This window comes from Prionailurus viverrinus, chromosome B2, assembly GCF_022837055.1.
Source record: "Prionailurus viverrinus isolate Anna chromosome B2, UM_Priviv_1.0, whole genome shotgun sequence".
Lineage (NCBI taxonomy): Eukaryota > Metazoa > Chordata > Mammalia > Carnivora > Felidae > Prionailurus > Prionailurus viverrinus.
This window is the reverse complement of record NC_062565.1, coordinates 2,977,731-2,985,635: the sequence shown is the minus strand read 5'-3', so window position 1 is coordinate 2,985,635 and position 7,905 is coordinate 2,977,731. Positions and strand designations below refer to the sequence as shown.

The 7,905-nt window shown below is 47.9% G+C and overlaps 2 non-coding genes across 2 annotated transcripts; both read right to left on the bottom strand.

The window, feature by feature from the left end:
• Positions 1-499: 499 nt before the first annotated feature.
• Positions 500-571, bottom strand: TRNAM-CAU (transfer RNA methionine (anticodon CAU)). The gene has a single exon. It is a non-coding gene; the product is annotated as a tRNA-Met (tRNA).
• Positions 572-5,626: 5,055 nt separating this feature from the next.
• On the bottom strand, positions 5,627-5,699 carry TRNAK-UUU (transfer RNA lysine (anticodon UUU)). Its single transcript has one exon. It is a non-coding gene; the product is annotated as a tRNA-Lys (tRNA).
• Between the last annotated feature and the right edge of the window lie 2,206 nt (positions 5,700-7,905).

Sequence of the window (7,905 nt, the reverse complement as noted above, 5' to 3'; positions counted from 1 at the left end):
CCAGCCTGCACTAAATGTAAGAATAAATATCACAATCTGCAACTTTGCTGTTTGATAGGACCACACATCTGTATCACAATGAATTCTTTTGGTTTGAGTTATATTTGCATGTATGCAACGCAATCAAAACATCACCGGTAGATGTTAGCACATTTGGAAATCCCTTTGCTGGAAGATATGGCAGAAGTAAATATGGAGTTTGTCACGTTCTCCATGAAATCTCGGAGCATATAGAAGACCACCTTAACTGAAGGAGTATTTCCCATTGTTCTTTTGCTGGACACCCTGGATGGGAGGAATTTCACCCTTCCGGGAACTTGAGCTGGGTGGAAGTTTGAGAATTGCCTACTTGGAGACAGCATGTTTTGAAAGGAAGTTGGGAACGAAGAATCCAGATTCGAGGAGGGTATGGAAGATCTGGAAACCGGTTTAGGTGTTTGAGCTCATTGCCTAATTTAGTAAAACTTTGCTGCACGAGGAGGCACGTGTAAAAGGCTCGTAGCAGAGGATGGTTTCGATCCATCGACCTCTGGGTTATGGGCCCAGCACGCTTCCGCTGCGCCACTCTGCTCCTCCTGTCGGTGCCTCTGTTTTTTTTTATTAATGACAAACATCACCTTGTCGGAGCTGAGCTATATATATATATATATATATATATATATATATATATTTTTTTTTTTTTTTTCTATCTCCTTCCCTTCGAAAGGATTGTCACCCTCCTCTCCGCGTGTGGGAGATCCGCTCTCCCCCGACCAGGCGGCCAAGGGCCCCGACCTCCGGGACCGCGCTTGTCCAACCAGCCCAAGAGTGTACAAGCTCAGGATTTTTTTCCCCCCCCCTTAACTTGATTTACTTTCCAGGAGCCGCTCTTCGCTCAGAGAGCCGCGGGGGGAAAGTGCGCTGAGCAACTCCGTGCGGCCTTTTCGGCGCGATCCGAGTCATCGCGATCCGAGTCGTCGCGGAGCGGACCCGCCGCCGTCAGAGGAGTCGTGCCACCGCCGCGCGGGCTTCCCCTCCAAAAGGCTCGCAGACCGTCGCGAGGAGGAAAAGGAGGTTTTCTGTTTGTGCTGCAAGGAAGCAGACTGTCCCGGGGACGGCGCGCCGGGAACAGAGGGGACCCACCCAGCGCGGTGCTCCCGGGCTTGCACGGGGGCCACAGTCTCCGCTGGACCCCGTCGGGAGCCGTTTTCACACGCACGCGCGCACTCAGACTCACACGCGCACACACACGCACTCACACACGTGCATGCACTCACGCGCGCACTCACGCACGTACGCACTCACGCACACACACGCGCACAGTCACACTCACACACGCCGTCGGAAATAAAAAACGAGACACCGATAGAGACAGGAGCTGCATTCCCTTGGCTCCGATCAGAGCAGAACTTTGGGCACGTCCCGGAACAACCGCCCTGGCTCGTCGCTGCCCCCGCGAGGCCGCCAGGCCCGAGGGCGCGTCCCGATCGCTGAGAACCTCGGATCCTCGCTGATGGAAACTTCGGGACGACGGGCGTGAACGAGCTCGCGGGACCGCCGCTCGCTTGCTGCAGGTATTCGTCTCCCCTTCGCCCCACGCCCGACCGCAGGGACACTGGAGGGGCGGCCTCTGCACGCTTGCTCCGGTGCCAGAGTCGGGGCGCAAGCGGCCAGTCCCGGGGCAGAGAGGGGGCGCGCACGGCCCTTCCGGGGACAGAGCGGGGGCGCGCGCCGCCCTTCCGGGGACAGAGCGAGGGCGCGCACGGCCCTTCCCGGGGCAGAGCGGGGGCGCGCACGGCCCTCCCCGGGGCAGAGCGCGAGCGCACAGCTTTCAAACTTTCGGACTGCACCCCCGAGTCAGAAATATATGTTAAACCACAACTCAATACAGTATGCAAACAATCTGTCTACTGGTTTATCTATCTTTCAATCGAGAGAGAAAGAGAGAGAAAGGAAGAGAAACCAAATTCCATCACACAATATTTTACTACGTGGGGTTTATTCTGATAGTTCCCACTCCCATGATAGTCTATTTCATTTATTAAGAAAGCAGTCTTGGCCTTTTCTTCGCTGTTGATTCTACACTTCTGAGACACATGGTAGGTTGAAAAACACTGGCACCTGTATAATGGTAATAAAAAATGGCTTTGTCCCCCTGGAGTCAAACAGTGGAGTGGAAGACAGTGCCCTTTTCATATTGGAGGGGACCAGTAGTCAAAGAGTTAGGGAAAAGGTTCTGGTTCCAGCAGCTTTTCCGTTTGATATTACACAGTAAACAAGTGAACTTTGTCAGGGTCTATACTCCAGATGCCTCCCTGTATGTGTGTCCCTGTGGCAGGTGAAGGGATAGTACACGGGCCACACTGTCCTCTCTGAGTCAGCTTTCCCACCTCTGTCCTACATTTGAGAGGCGGTTTCTGTCCCCTCATCTGTGGAAGCATTCTTGCCTCTTAGGGCACATTCCGCTGGGGTTTTTTGCTGTTTTACCGACCGTTTCCAACGTATTGTTCTGATGGTCCCCTCTACCTGGAGAATTCTTACTTCTGATCTCTATAGGATTTGCTCCCGGCCTTTGTTCACATGGCAGGACCCATGAATCCAAAGGCTTTGAAGAGATTCAGCCTGCCCTCCGTTTTCTGTGAATACCTCGAAGAGCTGTTTGTTTGTTTGTTTGTTTGTTTGTTTGTTTTTACTGCTGAGTTGTATTCCATAGAATAGATGGACCACAGTGTGTTTACCCAACCACCTACTGGGAAACGTTTGGGTTGTTTCCCAGTTTGGGCTATTACAAACAAAGCTGCTCTGAGTAAGAATGTAGGGGTTTTGTGTGGACATAAGTTCTCGTTGTCCTGGGATAACTGCCCAGGAGTGGAATTGCTGGATTGCATACAGTGTTGTGTGTAGCTTTTTGAAAGAGACGACCAAACTGCTTTCCAGAGCGGCTGCACCACTTTCCCTTCCCATCAGCCATGGGTGACAGACCCGGTTTCTGTGCCCCCTGGCCAGTCCTAAGCAGGGTCACACAACTAAACTGTGTTATTGTAACTCTTCTGAGGGGTCTGCAGTGACATCTCATCATGGTCTGAACTCACATTTCCTAAATGACTGGTGATATTGAACATCTTTTCCCGGGCCATTTGTATATCCTCTTTGGTAAAATGTCTCTTCGTGTCTTGTGCCCACCTTCATTTATTTATTTCTTAAGTAGGCTCCACACCCAGTGTGGGGCTTGAACTCAAGCCCCTGGGATCAAGTGTCAGATGCTCTATCCACTGAGCCAGCCAGGCATCCAGGTTGATTATTGTTTTAATGTTGGGTTTTGAGAATTCTTCACATAGTCTAGATATGAGGCTTTTGCCAGATATGTGGTTTGCAAATATTTTCTCCCAACTGTAACTTGCCTGTTTATCCTCTTAAGAGGGTCCTTTCCAGAGCAAAAGCTTTTAATTTGATGAAATTCAATGAGTCAATTTGTCTTTTATGGATGTGTTTTTGGTGTCATGTCTAAAGATTTCAATTTGTCTTTTATGGATGTGTTTTTGGTGTCATGTCTAAAGCTCTGCAAGCCCGAGGTCCTCCAGATTTTATTTTTTTCTAAAAGTTTTATACTTTTATGTTTTTTTAAAATTTATTTTTGAGACACAGAGAAACAGAGTGGAGGGGGGAGGGGCAGAGAGAGGGAGACAGAATCCAAAGCAGGCTCCAGGCTCCAAGCTGTTAGCACAGAGCCCATTGCAGGGCTCGAACCCACAAACCACAAGATCATGACCTGAGCCCAGGTCAGACACTCAACCGACTGAGCCACCCAGGCACCCCTTGTATTTTACTTATCATTTCCAATTACTTTTTTAATAAGGTGTGAGGTTTAGGTTGAGGTTTGTGCTTTTTTGCCTATGGATATCAAATTCGTTCACCACCATTTTTTTTTGAGAAGACCAAGACTTTCCTTCCTCTTCTAAATTGCTTTTGCACTGTTGTCAAAAATCACTTAGCTGTACTTGTATGTGGCGATCTATGGGTTCTCTACTGTTTCTTTGACTTACACGTCTGTCTGCCAATGATGTACGGTCTCTTACTGTGGCTGTAAAATAAGTCTGGAAATAAGAAGATTGATTTCTTCCACTTTATTTCTCTTTTTCTCAGAATTGTTTTAGTTATTCTAACTCATTTGCCTTGCCATATACATTGTAGAATAGTCGTGTTCGTGTCTACAAAAAACTCACCCGGATTTTGGTAGGAATTCTGTTAAACCTGTATCTAACTTTGACAAGACTTGACGTCTTTGGGTCTTCCAATCAAATGAACACAGAATATTTCTCCATTTATTTAGGTCTTTGATTTGTTTCAACAGCATTTTGTAGTTTTGTGTTTTTCCGCACGTACATATCCAGGTAGATTTGAAGCTAAGTTTTTTTTTTTTTAATTTTTTTTCCCAACGTTTATTTATTTTTGGGACAGAGAGAGACAGAGCATGAACGGGGGAGGGGCAGAGAGAGAGGGAGACACAGAATCGGAAACAGGCTCCAGGCTCCGAGCCGTCAGCCCTGAGCCTGACGCGGGGCTCGAACTCCCGGACCGCAAGATCGTGACCTGGCTGAAGTCGGACGCTTGACCGACCGCGCCACCCAGGCGCCCCAAAGCTAAGTTATTTTTTTAAGTACCATTTAAATGGTACTGTATTTTAGTTCTGGTGCCCACATGCTTATTGCTAATGTATAGAAATACGACGGATTTTTGTATTCTGGTCTTGTATTCTGTGACTTTGCTGAACATACTTATTAGTTCTAGGACGTTTGTGTTTGTTTTGAGTTTCCTTAGGATTTCCTGTGGAACCATCATAACATCTTCAAGTGGAATAGGAAGTACAATCTGTAGGCAGAGAGGGAGGGAAAGTGTGTATTTCTGGAGAAAAATGTAATCCACTGAGCAATCAACAGCACCATCAACCCGCACTTTGCCAAAACTGTAGAAATGAACAAAATGCACTTTTGCAAAATGCAAAGTGTCCTGGTGTTTCTGGGTCGGATAAGTATGTCACCTAAGACCATACTGCAGTATCGGACGAGTAACTCCACACCGTTTTTGTGCATAATTAGAATGTGACATGGGCGCCTGGGTGACTCAGTCAGTTAAGCACCTGGCTCTTGAGCTCAGCTCAGGTCTTGATCTCGGGGTCGTGAGTCCCAAGCCCCGTGTTGGGCTCCGTGCTGAGCGTGAAGCCTACTTAAAAAAAAAGAAAAAACAAAGTGACGTCAGGGGGATTTGGCAGAGACTCTCCTCACCTGCCAAGGAGCTCAGTTGTGAGCACAAAGGACAGGAAATCTGAAGGTCCTGGATTTTGACACGGTGAACACCTTACTCCGTAAATATGGTTTCCAGTTCCTTTTCTAAAACACCCAAGTCTAGAGGAATAGTTTTCTTACACTCCATGGACTTTTGAACATTTTGTACTGTGTTCCTGGGAAATCTATTAAAAAGTGCTAAAGTTGTCTTCTGCTTGCAATAGAATAAATAGCAAACCTTGGCTACTGGGTAAGGTTTTACTTGGGAAAGGTAAAAGTCGTCCAACTTGGGCCCAAACTTAACCTTCTCTGAAGGACAAAAACCTGGAGAACCTTCACACCCCTAGGGAAAGCAAGGGCCATACTGCCTGGACAGGGACTTGAACCCTGGACCCTCAGATTAAAAGTCTGATGCTCTGCCAACTGAGCTACCCAGGCTCTTGGAGCACAGCTCTGTCCAGATGCATAAATAAGATCGAAACTACTTCAGCTCAACAGTGTGGTCGATTCATTCTTGCATTCAGGAAAGGCAGCTGAACGGGCGTTTCATCTCTATAGTCAGTCAGTTCACTCAGCACTTGTTTATGTTTTCTGTAGGCAGAGAAGGAATATACATCCAGAAAACAATCCTTATTTGAGTACAGTTGTAGAAAGGGAAGATAAACAAAAGCAACCGATTGTTTCCAGTAAATATTTATGGAATGCTTAGTGAAATCTTTAACCCCTTATTTACGGGGCACCGAGAAATAACCGAAAAGGATACCAAGAGGAACAAAGAAACAATAAAAATATAAATAACTAACGAAGAACAAGAGAAGAAATGTGAAAAGCAACCAGGGGAGAACGATGGTAAGAATCTGAGAAATTTGGGAGCATCTGCCAATTTTTTTTTCTTGCCGTAAGAAAAAAATGAGTCATTAAAAAGGAAGAGAAATGTCGTGGTGACTGTGAGTGGCCCCACTTTGTACCCTGGGCTGGTGTTCTTAACCCCTGAAAGAATGTTGGCAATTTAGTATTCCCTGCTACATTTTTTTCAGTGGGCATGCAACATTTTTCTTCACATGTTTAAATTCTTCCAAAGGGTGTTGTGACTTGTATCAAAGAAATCTAAAAGGTAACTTAATACTTAGCCACATGCCTCCTGGCGCCTGAGCGGCTCGGTTGGTTAAGTGGCAGAGTTGAGGTCAGGTCCTGATCTCACAGGATGTGTGTTCAAGCCCCGCAAGGGGTTCCGTGCTGGCAGCGGGGCCTGCTTTGGATTCTCTCTCTTGCTCTCTGCCACTCCTTGCTTGCGCTGTCTCTCTCACAGATAATTAAATAAACATTAAAAATATACTTAGCGATATCCCTTGTGACAGAGAGACCCCTTCTTTAATCTTCCGTGGAAGAGTTTACTTGGATCCTTTAGCCCCTTGAATTCGTTATTTCCACTTCATGTCTCCCATGGAACTTTATCCCAATACTGTCATTTTGTATTTGGTCTTTCTTGATCTTCCTACCATACGCTTCTAGGAACCAAAGACAGGTATAAGCATTGAAATCTGATGTTATTTCCTGCGACCCCAAATCTGTGTTAAAAACACTTCCTGTGGGTTGTGTTCTATTTGCACCTGCCTTAGTGGGAGACGTAATGGACGTGCATGTGGAATTCATTACCCCCCTTCCCCTCATCGCCCCCCAAAGAAATCGTGGAAGAGACCCAGTCCTCCAGCAGGAGGGTGTGACAGCGAGGCTGGAGCGCACGGGGACAGTGACCTTCCTGTTGTCTCATGTCCTCCCTTGCTTCTCCGCTTTGTAGGCGCGGTCACCCTGGAACTCCGTCCCCTTTCCCCATTTGCCAGCCCCCGCTTGTGCTTTGGGTCTCAGTTCAGACACCACCCATCACCTCCTTCTGGAAGCTTTTGCGGACGCTTCAAGATTGGCTTTGCAGCTCCCGGAATGCACCCAGGATTCCTGGGGTTATTTATGAATTAACAGCACTTGTTACATGATGTGGTATCACTCCCTGGTTTGTCCCTTCCCGGGGCATGGCCATGTTCGGGGCCCAGTCCTCAAATGCCGCGTATGTGCAAATGCCTCTTTTCATCTCGGACTCTGCCTTCTAACTCCAGCTTCACAGATGCAATCGTTTCCTGCACAGGTATTTTACACTTGCCGCCGTCGGAACTGGGCTCCTGCCCCCCTCCCCAGTCTGGCTCCTCACCCGTCTTCCCCAACTATAACCCGTCTGTGCGGTGCTGTCCCACTGGAACGCCCATCTTCCCTTGCCTGCCGCCGAGATTTGTGCAACAGACTCGTCACTGGTCTCCTGTTTCAATTTTCCTTGCCTTCTTCCTGTCTACACAGAATGAGGGCAGAACTCTCCAGGGGCGCCCCTCTCTTTCGGATAAAAGCCCAGCTGCTTCCAGTGACCTCCCTCCCCTCCCCGTCTTCTCCAGCCACAGCGCCTCCTGCTGGTGCTCAGACAGGCACGAACCACGCCTGCTCCAGGCTCAGGCCTTCGCCCTTGCTGTGTGCTCTACCCCGAAAGCTCTTTCTTCCCAAAGATGCGCCTAACTCGTTTCCTCCTGTCCTTCAGGCCTTTGCTCAAATAGCACTTGCTCAGTGAAATCTTACCTGCTCAATATACGTAAAATTTCAAACC